At 38.1% G+C, this 15068-nt stretch overlaps 1 long non-coding RNA gene across 1 annotated transcript; it reads right to left on the bottom strand.

Annotated features, from left to right (window-relative positions):
* Positions 1-13039: 13039 nt before the first annotated feature.
* Positions 13040-13493, bottom strand: LOC139190350 (uncharacterized). The gene is made up of 2 exons (XR_011574526.1): positions 13319-13493; positions 13040-13268 (listed from the first exon to the last, which is right to left on the bottom strand). It is a non-coding gene; the product is annotated as an uncharacterized lncRNA (long non-coding RNA).
* Between the last annotated feature and the right edge of the window lie 1575 nt (positions 13494-15068).

Here is a 15068-nt window from a genome sequence, read left to right as displayed (position 1 = left end):
TTTGGTTTGGTGTAGTCTCGCTTAAATTTATTACTAGAACCGTAAGATTCGGTTTACACCGATTTCGGTTTGGTTCTTGCTGGTTTGCTGTTCCGAATACTAAATCATTTGAATACCAAATCAAAATGGTTTTCAAAGTTTACTTGTTTTTTTTTTTTCTTATTTTTTGCATGCTTGCATTCAAATACGTTTTCTAAAATGGTTATACAAAATTACAAACAAAACAAATCATTTGCAAATACTAAATCAAAATACAAATGTCCTTTGCACTTGCACCAAGCAAACAAAAAATAGAAACACAATTCAAATGTCCTTGGCAGCAACATCAAGCAAACGGAAAAGAAATCCATGGCAAGTAATTTGTAACAAGGATCAAGTAAACCAAAAGGACCCAAATCAAAGATTAAGCAAACCAAAAAGACCGAAATCCTAAAACTTCCAAGCATTTCTGATATATTTTTATTGTTTGTTCCAGTCGACTTGCATTATGTATAGCTTCTTAATTTATGCAAAACATTTCAGGGGATGGTGAGGGAGCAATAGAAATGACAGAAAGTATAATGCAGGTATTTCAAGAATTCTGCAACCGTTTAATAGTTCTAGACGGACTGGAATAGTAAGTTCCTTGATCTTTAACCTTAGCAGTTCCAAATTTAGGGGACTGTAATGGACTCATTATACTGCACTAAATGAGAAGCAAAAGTTTTAAGAACCAAAACATCCAACTAAAACATACGCTATTCTCTATAAACCAAATAAGGCAAAACTACTATAAAGTGGTTTGATAAACTGAAACATGCTATTGTTTTGTAACAAATATCTTAAAAATCTGTAGCCCTTTGCTGTGATGCAGTATTCCGACTTACCTACCTACTCAATTTGTTCCTTTCTCTTGTTTATTTTTTTAGGTACCGAGCTTTTAAGTAAAATACATTAACCTTTCAAAGATCAAGCAAACCAAAACGACCGAAATCCTAAGATCAATGGGCCTTTGCAACAACAAGAGAGAACCCAAATCTTCCTAAACACACAAAGTAAACAAAAATTCAACAAATCTGAGCTAACATAAATTACATGAAACAATAAACACCCAATTCGACTATTTAATTAAATTAATTATTTATATTCACGATTCGGTCTGGTTCTGAGTGGTTCCGCCAACATGAAAATCGGAACCGAAATTGGTACGAACGGTTCAGCCTGATTCTTGAACCTAAGTTATCAACATGATTTTTATAGTTTATTTTGTCGCGGTTCGATTCGGTTTAGCAGTTCCACGATTTTTATGCCCACCCAGAAGATTTGAAGCCCAACTAAACCTTTAGGGGTTGAAGGGTATGTTTTCCCCCTAGTTTCCATGCATTAATTGTAAACTATTAGAAAAATATTACCCTAGTTCAATTGCAAAAACCTTTATGCCCATAATATCTCTTATTGTTCTACCCTTTTTCCCAACTTTATCACAAGGAAGAAATAGTAACTTGCCTCTATCTTTCAATATTACTGTCCCAACTTTACCAAACTTTGTAATGGAAAAATTCATTTCTCATCCTTGGAAAAAGATATTGTAAATTGTTTCCCTTAAACTTAAATATTCATTTAAGTTGTTTTTCATATCCAATAATTGAAGTTACTTTATGTTTGGATGAGGGAAATAAATTTAGAATTTGAATAAATGTTAGAATTTATAAATTGACATACACCAATTCCCTTGTTTGGATTTATAAACATAGAAATTTACAATTTTTGTAGGGAAAAAACTTGAAATTTGGGATCTCCAATTACCAAGTTTGGATTCCATGTAAATATGTGTCATTTTAAATTTTCTATAAGGAGTTTAAAAAAAATAAAAATAAAAAGATAAACTCAACCATGAGTGGCCACCACCACCAATACCACCCCACCATCATTATCACCATTATGCTACCATTGCCGCCACGTCATTGTGGTCCCTGCAGTTTCCACAACCACCACCCATTGCCATCATTGCCGACACCACCCTCACCATCATAGACGCCATCGCCATTAACACTAGCACATTTCATAACTAATATCCTTCATTTATATATTAACGACTCTATACAAACATTAAATTTCGTATCAAATTTCATTGTTTTTTTGAGTTAACCAAACAAGAGAATTCAAAAATTTTTAAAAATAAAATTTTATCATTTTAAATTCTTTAGAAATTGAAAAATGATAATCTCTAAGAACATCTCCAATCTAGGTTGCAAATCAATTTTTTACAGCTCTCACCACCAGAAGATGCTCCAATATTTGGGCTATAAAAACGTAAAACCCATACCGTGGGAAGATGAAAGAAAAGATTCAGAGTTGCATCCAAACATATATTTGCACCAGCAGAACCGACAAGTCCAAAAGGAGAAAAAACAACTGTGTTCTACTAGTCGAATATGGATTGTCCAGATTTTTTCTTTAGCTGATAAAGGGCTAGAATTGGGGAGATTGTGAGTACCTTGAATAGTCCAGTTTGATCAAATCTAACATGATTTTGCAATCTTTATCGAGGGTGTATTTTTGCTCACCACCATTTAGAGAATCACTTAAAAATATTTTTAGTCGATTTGTATGAAAAATGAAATTAACATATATATGTATAAATAATTCTACACAAAACAAATTAAAGGGGATGATTCAATTTGGATTTTGAGGGATTTTAATTCTTTTAATGAATCTATGGGTATTCAATTAGGATTTTAAGTGATTCTCTAAAATTCAACCTGCATTTAATTAAGATTTTAAGATAGTTTATTAAAAATTTTACAAATCGGGGTGTTTCAATTAGTATTTTAAAGAAGTTTATTGTGGAGCCTAAAATAATCCCAAAAATCCTAAAGGCAACACGTGAACTTTTGCTCAAGAAAGACAAGAATGCCCTCTGCTCTCATTAAATGGGCAAGCTTCTCAAATACTCCCACGAGTAGCTCAGCACCCATGAAGGTCCAAGCAGCTGAAATGACTGCTCACAACACACCTGCCCATGGCAAAAAAGTCAAAGACACTAAAGATAAGGATTAATTACCAAATCCTATCTTTAATGCATTCTCAATAGAAGATTATCCTCATTCAAGTAAGTAATCTATATTTCAATCAATTAGGGATACTTCCACTATTATCTCAAGATATTATTTTCTATTTAATATCCTGAGAATATTCTTTCCATACACCTTGGCCAATAGGATGTTGCCATACGTAAGGTAAAACCCTAACACCAAGGTTGGCCACTCCCCTATAAAACCTCCATCTCTACCAAATTTTGGTAAGCTTTTGTTACCCCTACAAGCCCTAAACACATACTCTTTTCGGAGAAACTAACTTAGGCATTAGATATCCATTGGCCTAACCCCCCCTTCCCACATCGTAGGCGTGTGCCTTTGATCAAATGTGTTGATTGTTTTGTAGGTACAAATTCGTTAAGACTGATGACGGCAGATTTTTGTTTCCACAAATTGGTGCTTTCATTGAGAGCTTGATACAAATACTCGAAGAAGACTCTTGCAATTGGTTTTTGGAATTTTATGTTATGTTGAATTTCTCACATGCGTATCAATTAATTTTTCCTAGAAAAATTTCTTAGTCAGTCCCTTGAGAAAGTGAAATTGGTATCAAGCAGAATATCCTGCAAATAAAAATTTAACTTTACACAGTAGACTAGTCAAATAAGCTAGTTAACTGGTTACAAGTCAGTCAGTGATATAAAGAGTAATTGCAATAACAAATCCTAACTGACTAATACGTCCAACTAATCAGAGTCTGCCTAGATTAGTTTCACAACAATAATTCCTAAACTTGAACATATTTACATATCAGTTCATTATGCAAACAACAATGACAAAGCAATTATGAAACAAAGTATGATGGATTGACTAGTCAAGTTCACCAGTCAACTAAGTACATATTCGTCAGTTAATCAAATGCAAATCTACGAATCAAACTTAGCTCACTACAATTATCCTAGTTAACAACAATTCAATTCATTGCTCATAATATGCAGTGTAAACTTGGTAGCTAACACATATCAAAGAACAACTCATAGGATGCATGAAACTTATGCAAGTAAGTAAGATATGTGGACAAGTTTAAGAGACAAGGAGCGCAAGAAGATTTTTGCAGGAAAAACCCACCTCTGGGTTAAAAAAATCGAGGACTTCCCACTGAGTCCAATCCACCAGTGTAAACAAGGTTCATACAAAGACCAAACAAGCTCAATTCCTATATTCCTATCTACGGAGCAGCTTTACCTTTGTGCAACCTCGCCTTACACGAGATGAACTCCTTCAATCTTCACGAAGTGGCAGCCCCTCCTAAGCTCATCACCTTGTGGCACCTAGAACCAACACAACCATTGCAAATGACATGATAATGATGGTTATGAAATTTGGATTCAATGACCAATCATTTTATCCAGACAAATACTTGAAGGAAGAAACTGATAAGAATCAGAAACGGGTCAGTTTAAAGATTTGAAACTTGAAGAACTTGACCACAAAATTAAAACAAAACCATGAAGACAATGCTACCTTAATATGTAGTGATTGGGTGTTTGATTCATGAACATGGTTTTGTGGCTAGGTCAATGAAGAACACAAGAGGTTGCTCAAAGCTAAAATCAACTATTTTCATGAAAATGTAAAACTCCTAGCCAAAACAAATGAGCATATAAGAAGATTTGAACAAGCATTTCGGAGATAGATTCATAAATATCCAAAGAAGAATATTACCTAGAAAAATGCTTGATGCTCCTAGGGGGTTTGAGATGGAGATGAAAAACAATGTCTTTCTCTAAAGTTAATCTATCTCAACCAAAAAGGATGAAAACCCTAGCTAAGGTTATATAGACAAATTTGATTTTGCGCATCCAACAAGGACAAAAACCACTTGTCAACCCAATAGACAATCTGAGCAGATCAAGGGCCAGAAACAGACCACCAACAAAAAGGTGTCAGTCAGCCCATGTGGGCTGTCTTAATTTGTGTGCCTAGATAGCTGGAAGTCAGCACGTAAAACTGACTAGACAATCAAACTAGACAGAACGCAACATAAATAGAGATATGAAATGCACGTGTATGAACAAACCTTTTGTAATGATGATTGTCCTCAACCAATGCCTTTGGATGCAAAATCCAGCATGATAAACTTATAATAGGGTTGTAAATTCAAAGACTATCTAAGAGCATGTGTGGTATCATTTACAACTTTTAACACAAAAAGCTAAACAAATAAATCTAGACTTCACAAAAAGGATACAATGATGGGAAATTTTGAAACCACGACAAACAGAACTTCGTACGTTTAAGGAGTTTGACTGAAGAGTGGAGACGAGGACATGGTAGGAGGAGCCTCACCTCCGCGAACCACAATCACCACCATAGCCATTGCCCAACAACTACTTCATGGCCACCAAGCAGCAGCAACTAGTGCCATTGCAATCACCACACACGAGTAAAAGGCCCAAGACCAGTAGACCCACACTATGGCAGCCCTTGTTGCTAACCAAGTGGCCCAGGTGATGGAAGCCCAGGCCTAGACTCGTAGGATAGCAGCAGGAAGCCCAAGCCTTCCAAGCTACAACCCGAGCCATAAGGCCCAAGCTACAACATTTTGAGCCATCAACCAGGCAGCCTAAGGTGCAGTAACCCGCTCTTCAAACAGCGCGAGTAGTGCATACCTAGGGTCAGGTGGCTCACGCGTGACCCGCTCTTGCAACCCATCTCGAGGACCAGACTAGTTTAAGACCATTTTAGGCGATCCAAATTCCGACCACCAGACTGACGATCGAATATTTTCACCCCACTTTTCCATATGTATGCATATTCCAAGCCCAAGTCTTGAACCTGCAACTTATTACACTTCCACCACACATGGAGACGACCATCATCTAGACTCTTCCACCGTAAATGGTGAACATCACCTGTCCTGGCCGGTCGACCTAACCAACGCCTTCGTGTAACAAACAACATTGGTGAATCAGCTCCTTAAAGGCATCAAGACGTAGTGCACCCCAAACGAGGTGTCCAGAAGCAGAACAAGGGAAGATGATCGTGACTCTTCTAGCAAGATCCTGACAAGCAACCACTCAGCCCGCCATGAACTGAGCGTTCCAGCAGTATACAATATCAGCTTGGCCCTTAAAAAATGCCTTTTCATACCTTAATGTATAGAAAAACATTCATTCTCAACTCGACCCACGAGTTAGTGCGCACTCGAGGTTGGGTCCACACTCCGACGAGCACTCCGAACATTCCAGGCGAAGCGTCCAAGCGAGGCAAGGCCTATATGAGATCTTCATATAAGGCACTAGAGTAGGCAATTGCATGAAGAATCGAGGGAAGCACAAGAGCAGCCCAACTCGAGTTCAGTCTGTAGCCCACGCCAAGCGTGACAGCGAGCTGCTCACTCACCAACCAGAAATGAACCACGTGCACTGCCCCAGCAGGTCAATACCGGGGCAACCGAAGGCTCTACTGCCCCAGCAGAGGTAAATCCATGAGGAAGTATAAAGGATCGTAGCAGAGCAGCTGCGCGAATTCTAACGCATTGAAACCATCGACGAAGCTCAACCATGCCAAGCCCACATCCAAAGAAGATCTGAGCGATCATGGATACTAAGTCCCCCACTACTCTGAAGGAGATACAAGGTCTCACATGGACAACAACATCACTCAATTGTTTCCTCTTGCGATCTATCGATTGATGCAAGATCTTTTTAAAAGTGATCAGGAAAGCACGACAAGACAAATGTAATGATGAAGTGCGAGAAAACATTCCAAGACTTGAAGAAATACTTAACATAACCTATACGTCTATCTAGCAGCAGATGACCTATACTATCCAACCCGGAAGCAGCAGAGGACCTATACGTCTATCTAGCAATATTTGAAGTGGTAGTGAGCTTTACCCTCATACGAGAAGAGCTGGGGGTCGAAAACCAGATACCCGAATATTAAAACTTTGATTTTGGTGCAAATTAGTGCAACCTGGAAACTCAAGTTGTACCTTCAGATGCACGCAATCATCATCATGATGCAGTATTTCGTACAATCTAAACACACAATGATAAAGGCACAAACATTAGTGGACATTTATACGAACACAACAACTTAGCCCGAAAGCACACTAAGGGCAGACGAGCACTAGAACGACGTATCAGCCCAACCTGTAAAAGAGTTCCTCAAACTACCAAGGATCAGAAGTATGCCTTGTCCTCATTACCTGGACACCCAACCCTAACAGTCAAGCATCACCTCCCACTACACGCAACTTAGCCCTAGAACGGTCCAATACTAACAGCCGAACACCGTCTCTTGCTGCTTAACATGGCCCCAGCCAGCCTCAGCTCTACGACTCCCAACTGTGCTTATCATGTACAATGGCTCCCAGCCATGCCAAACTTGTTATGTGGCTCCATGACCCACTGACCCATGTTTCACAACGGGGACCCATGCTCCGTGGCTCCCCGCCCTCTAATCAGGCCAACAACATTCCTAATTTCAAAGCATCTAACGACAGAGCAGAATACAAGGCTTTACCAGCACCTTCTGGCTAGCGAAAGAATTTGAGGTAAAGAATCTCTCAATTCATTCAGATTCATAGCTAATCATTAATCAAGCCCTTGAGGAGTACACAACGAAACATCCAAGGACGGTGCAACACTTGGATTAAGTTTAGGATGACGCTCCTACTCACACCCTTATGCAGGTTCCACATGCAATTCAAAATCTCAAACAGATCGTGAACAACACCTCACATGCTAAGGATTGTTTTAGTTGTCCAGCAGTTCAGATTTCCTCAATTGCACATCATGCATTCACAACAACGACTTCCATGCTCTCCAACACGAGAGGGTGAACCAATCCCCTGACACTCATCTGGGTACGCTCTTCCAAGCTCTCCAGCACGAAAGGGTAAACTAATTCCTCGACATCCATCTGTGTCTACTCTCCAATGCGAGAGAGTAAACTAATTTCCCGATACCTATTTGGGTTTGCTCTTCAGGGCGATAGGGTAACTAATTCCCCGACACTCATCTGTGTCTGCTCTCATGCTCGAAGAGGGTAAACTAGTCTGGAATATCCAAATGTGGATAGGTTTTTGAAAGCTTTTGACTACTTGCGCTGCACATTCCCAGAATCCTCCATGATAGTATTTTCTCAAAGTCTTAGCCGACTCAAGGATTGAATTTCGTGGGAGCCCAAGTTTCTAACTAGAAGAAACACTAAGTGCATGATCCTTGCCCATGAAAGATTTGCATGGCAGGATAGCCTGCCCACGGTGTGCATTCTTCATGAGCATAACTCGACTCTAAAGTATACTAGTCATTCGACCTATGGAATCAGTTACATTGCTGCCCACGAGACCCGTAGCGACCTGCACCAGCTTAGAGGATTAGGGAATCAGTAGCTCAGAATGTCAGGCCATTGAGTCGCATTTTCGCGCACAACTTAGGCTTAAAACACCTTTGAGAGCCTGGGGTAATGCCTAAAATGGTCACGATGGTCGTCTGTTTCTATAAGTAAGACACTAGGCCGAAGAAAATTCCCAAGTCTAAGCAAAAAGACTACTCATCGGTAGCCCACGCAACCACTGGTTCATCGACTGCCACACCTTTAGTATACACTGCTCTCAGTAGCTAAAGTTTCCATCAACTCATCCTCAGCCACCTCTGCTTAGATAGCCTGACCATCAGCTTAACCTCAGCCACCCTTTCTTGGACAGTCTAACCATCAGCTGCTCTATCAAAGTAGCCTTATACAAGAAGTCAAGCAAATCAACTGGAGATATGAGTAAGTCTCGAAGTCTTTCTCGGAAAACTCATAATCTAATGGCCTACCCTAAAGATGGTCTACATGGCTAGGCTTATAGAAATCGGCCTGATAAGAAGCAAATGCCACTTCGTGACCAACCTTCTCATTCTTCAACTGCATATTCTCCTCAGCAAGCCCAGTGTGTGAGCATCTTGCAACATATCCAGTTTCTTCTTTAGGTTCTCACCAGTAGACATCGCATTTTGTAGATCTATTTCCTTGGACTCAAGCTTACTAGCAGCATCCTTAAGACTAGACACTTCACCATTGAAATTGGGTACTAGGTAGAATATCCTGCAAATAAAAATTTAACTTTGCATAGTAGATTAGTCAAATGAGCTAGTCAACTAGTTATAAGTTAGTCAGTGATAAAAAATGTAGCTGCAAGAAAAAAACGTAACTGATCAATATCTTCAACTCAGCAGAGTCTGCCCAGATTAGTTTCACAACAATAATTCCTAAACTTGAACACGTATACATATCAGTTCGTTATGCAAACAGCAATGGCAAAGAATTATGAATTAAAGTATGCTGGATTGACTAGTCTAGCTCACCAGTTACCTAAGTATAGATTAGTCTGTTAATCAAATGCAAATCTTGGAATCAAACTTAGTTCAAGACAAGTTATCCTAGTTAACAACAATTCAGTTCATTGCACATAATATGCAGTGTAAACTTAGTCTCTAAACACATCAAATAACAATTGGGTTAAAAGACTGGGAACTCTCCACTGAGTCCAATCCACTAGTGTAAACAAGATTCTTACAAAGTACCACGCAAAGCTCAACTTATAGACCTAGTCTACAGAGCAGCTTTTCCTTACACGAGACAGATTCCTTCTGTCTTCACGAAGTGGCAGCTCCTCCAAAACTCTTCACCTTGTGGCATAAAAAATGTGTTGTCTCTAGTCTTCACAAGATGGCAGCTCTTCTTGAACTTTTCAGCTTGTGGCACCGAGACCAACACACAACAAATGCACATGATATGCAATGATGATAGTATGCAATATGGATTCAATGACTAGTCAATTTCTTCAATCAAACAGTTGAAAGAAGAAATTGATAAGAAGGACAAACCTTTGCTGCAGCTTTGGAGAAGAATAAGCCTTTGCCGTGCCTTCCATTGGAGCAAGGACCTTGTGCGCAAGTCACCTGCAACCATTGGAGTTCTAAGAGTTCTTTCTTCCCTCGTTTTAGTTTCAATGTTTATTTCAGTTTTCTTTTCAATTGCTATGAACATGTGTAATTAAGTTTTTCTTAGTTAGAGGTGAATTCAAAGCCATGGACATATGTTTAATATGAATTGATTACCTTCAGTTATTGTTTCATAAAACATGAATGTGATTTACTTATCTGTTTGATTGATAACTTATTCTTGTGTGTTGATTAAGGATGCATACTTAGTTTGCATACATGAATCTAATGCTAAATTATAAGGGACTTTCACCTAATCTTAGGAACTTATAATTAAAAGTAGTGGAGATTGCTAGTCACAATCATATTGAATAGATTCTTGGCTGAAGTATCATGCAGTTCATACTTACAATAACCTTGTCAATGTTTATGATTTCCATGGAACATAATGATCTTTAATTGTATCTCTATCATGTTGTTCATATAGGGAACTTGAGAAGAATAATTGGGTTGCGATGCGTTGTCCATTCAATTCAATGAATTTAGGGAAATATGAGAGTTAATTAGTGCATTCACGATTAATTTGAGGCATTGTCATTCGTGGTTTAAAGAAACAATACTGGAAATTGATTTATGTTGCATATGTTCATGTGTGGAGAAGGACCCTCTAACTACCCTATTTCACCATCCAATTCACCTGATTTCGTACCTAGTTTGATTTAGTTTTGCAATTTGTTCAATTTAATTAATTTCATCCAAATCAATCCCACTTTAATTAAGTGTGTTAGATTAGTTAAAAAAGTGTTGAAATCTATTCAATTTATTGTTTTGAGTCTTAGTAGTCTTAAATTCATCCAATTAACTAACTAGAGTAAGTTTTTGAGTCAATTTCACTTATTTGTGCTGTTTTAAGTAGTTTGAGTTAGTTTTAAGTGTTTAGTTTTGTGTTTCTAAGTCTAGTTTTGTGTTTTTGAGTCATATTTGGGTTGATTAGCAGCCCTAGTTAATCCCCAGTCTAAAACAATCCCTACTTGCTTAATACTACAATTACATGTTTAATAGGGTTTAATTTGAGTGTTAGTTAAATTTCACATCAAATTTTGACGCCGTTGCCGGGGATTAGCAAACTTGCTAATCCCTTGTTTATTTTTGTGTCTTTGTGTTTTCTTTTAAGTGTGTCTGTGTGTTTGTGTGTCCTTGCCGTGCCTTCCACCTGGTTGGTGATTGTGTTTGTTTCTTCGTTTCAGGTACTAGTTTATAACTCGTAGTTCTCAACCTATTAGTGCAAACATCTTGGAGTACGACGACGATTTTGAACGAACTTTAAGAAGGAAGAGGAAGCAACCAGAACCTAATCCACCTAGTTCAAGTTCAGAGTCCGAATCTGAATTTGAAGAACAAGAAGAAAAAGAAGTCATGGCAGCGGACAATCGTACAATCAAAGAACTTTCAGCCTCGAGGTTGGACAATGCCGTACCCCTTTGCATTCAATATCCCGTGGCTGCCCAAGGAAAAACCGATGAGTTCGAGTTGAAGTCAAGCTTGCTGCAGCATATTCCCAAGTACCATGGGCTGTCCATGGAAGATCCAAACAAGCATTTGAAGGAGTTCGAAGTGGTGTGCTCAAGCATGACACCAATCAATGTCGATGGGAGCATTATGAAGATGAAGGCCTTTCCATTCTCTCTTATGGATAAGGCTAAAGATTGGCTATATGAATTGGCACCCGGAACTATCACTTCTTAGGAAACCATGAAACGAGCATTTTTGGAAAAGTTTTTCCCAACTTTAAGAGTCATTCTTTTGAGAAAAAAATCAATGGCCTTCACCAAAGCCAAGGCGAATCATTCCCAGCGTATTATGAGCGTTTTAAAGGTCTAGTTGCATCTTGCCCTCAACATCAAATGAAGGAAGAACTGTTACTTCAATATTTCTACGAGGGATTCCTCCTAATTGAAAGACAAATGTTAGATGCCTCAATGGGTGGTGCTTTGGTTGATGAAACACCGGTGGCTGCCAAGATCTTAATTGCAAACCGAGCTTTGAATGCACAACAATACAAAGGTGTTGGACAAAGAGACACCCTACGACTACAAGTGAATGAGGTAAGTGCAATTTCAGAACTTCAATCTCAAATGGCTAATCTTACTGTTCTTTTATCGCAGGTTGTTGAAGGATCCAAAGTGCAAGGAATTACACTGATGCGATGAAAGTTAAGCACTCAAATTAAACCCTCTTGTTGTCAAATTGTAGGATAAATGCAAGTAGGGATCGTTCTAAACCGGGGATTATGAGAGCTTGCTAAAACCTCTAAAATTACTCAAAGACGTAAAAACGAAGTTAAAAACGTTTGCATAGACTCAAAGGACTCAAAACAGATTCTAAAGACGCAAAACAACTTAAAAACACTCAAAATTGCCTAAAAACACTTACTGGGCAGATTTGACTCTAACACAACTTTGAACGAAATTTGGGTTTTGACTTGAATCAAACCACTCAAAAACACTAACGAAATAGAAATTTAACACTTTGAAACAACAAAGTAAAAGGGGGATTTTGGTTCTGACGAATTCGAAACAAACAAACAACTTATAAAATTAGACAGATTGTAAGACAAATTTAAGGAATAGGATGATGGATGGATTAGTTAGAGGTCTGTTCTTCACACATGACACACTTGGTACATCAATCGATTTCCAATTGCTTTTCAATAAACTATGATGCTCAACACCCCAGATTAACCGTGATGCACAAATTAACCCTCAAATTTTCCTTTACTCATTGAATTGGATGAATGCATGCGACAACCCAAATCATTCTCTAAAAGTCCCCTATATGAATGCATAATAGAGATACAATCAGAGATCATTACGTTCAATGAAAATCATAAGTGTTGACAAGGCAATTATAACTATGAATGCATGATACTTGCCAAGAATTCAATTAACGTGATTGTGATAAACAACCTTCACTACTCATGAATATAAACTTGCAACGATTAGGTGAAACTCATTTATATTCTAGCATCTAATTCATGCATGAAAACTAAGTATGCATCCTTAATAAACATACAAGAATCAGTTATGAATAAAATAGATAATTGAATTGCAATCACAACTTATCAAATCACAATTGGAAGAAATCAATTCAAATCTTAAGCATGTTCATGGCTTCAAACTTCCCCCTAACTAAATAGGGGTTTAGCCACTCATAATTGCAACAAAATTAGAAAATAACAAAGTAGACATTGAAAGCAAGAACGAAGTACACCTAAAACGCTCCAAAGTTCCAAGCTTGAAACGCCAAGGACCTTTGTTTACACCTAAAACTCCAAAGTTCCAAGCTTGAAATGCCAAGGACCTTTGTTTTCACCACCTTGTTGTAGCACAAGTGTCTAGGATGTGTATGAATATATGGATGGAATGGATTTGCACGGCTAAGAGATGAAAGTGTATGGATTGGTGAGATGTAGTATGGCTAGATGAATGGATGGAGGTCACGGCAAGGAAATTGTGTTTGTGAATGAAGCTCTTTTGATGGATCAAGATTGTCCTTAGGAAGGGGAATGGTGGATGTATGTATAGGATAAGGAGAGGACCATTTCAATTCCTTGCATGTGCAGTTTGTATGGGTGTGTGATGTCCATGTTTCCCTTTACATTTTCCCACACATGACCTCCATCATTTCAGCCACAAAACAAACACATTTTCTGCCATGTTTCTCCTTTACATTTACACACATATTCTTCATCATTTCAACCACAAATAAACCCATTTTCTGCTCATGTGTGTGTCTTTCCTTTGCATTTGCACACACATGTTCTTCATTATTTCAGCCAACAATCGACCCATTTTCTGCCCATGCCAAGCCCTCCATGCTTTGCAGTTTGCATGTGTGTAGCTGTCCATGTTTCTCTTTTGCAAGTGCCATGCCTTCTCTTTCTAGCTGTGCATTTCCACTTGCTCCAAAGACAAATGAGTGCAATCATAACCCCATTTTCTGCTGAGTGTTGATGACAAAGCAAAACACAAAACAAGTGCCTTTACTTTCTCATTTTATTAGCCAAATCTGCTTAGCCCTTTTCTGAACCTTTCAGTGTTACAATGCCCATAACTTCTTCTAGAAAAATGATATTAACAATCCGTGAATTGCTACAGAAAATAGACATCCGTATCTTTCCAAGAATATAAGGCTCATTTGCTCATTCATTCTGAGCTGTTCGTAACATGCTTCCGAAGTCATCTAATCTGCACAGGCAGTTTTGACGAATTTGTTACTTAATATCTCACTTGTGCTACTTTTCTTTTCTTTGCTTGATAAATCACACAAAACACAAAAACATAGTAAATAGCTCAAAAGTATAAGGAACTAACTAAGAAAAGACAAGTGAATTTTATGTAAAATATATATAAATATGAGCTTATTAAATACCCCCACACTTAGCTTTTGCTAGTCCTCAAGCAAAATAAAGAAAACAAAACACAACCTAAACCTTCCAACGTTTGCCTCAGGGATTTCCAACACACATGACAAGTTAAAAATCATCATTCCCACAGATTTTAGTCAACTTAACACTTGAGCACATACTTAATCACAGTCACCACTTACTAGTTCACATTCAACCAATTAAAACGATGTTTTGAATTTAGTAACATGCCTTAGAGAATTTACTCAATTCCTTACAAGATATTCTCTATTTTCACACACATTTTCTGACTACACACCCTACACCAGTTATATATGAGAAGATTGATGTAAACATGAAAACGAACACTCACATATATGTATAACAAAGAGGGCAATTTTCTGGAGTTATTCAGCATGTTTAGATATGATCTCATGAATGGAACGCTACTACTTAGATGCGAGACTCAGTGACACCATATGCTCATACCAATTTCAAACTCGACAAATTGAAACACATAACACTCAAGATAGAAGTCAAGGGTTGTAACGGGGCTTGGGGTATTGGCTAATAAAGAAAGGATAGGAATAACAAATGTTCTTAAAGCGATATCAAGCAAAGCAATGAAATAGACACTTTGGAATTCACTTTAGAATGCAGAATCAACATTTAAATACAAAGGAAAGATTCATGCAACACTTAGGG

This window comes from Malus domestica, chromosome 13, assembly GCF_042453785.1.
Source record: "Malus domestica chromosome 13, GDT2T_hap1".
NCBI lineage: Eukaryota > Viridiplantae > Streptophyta > Magnoliopsida > Rosales > Rosaceae > Malus > Malus domestica.
This window is presented reverse-complemented; position numbering and strand designations above follow the sequence as displayed.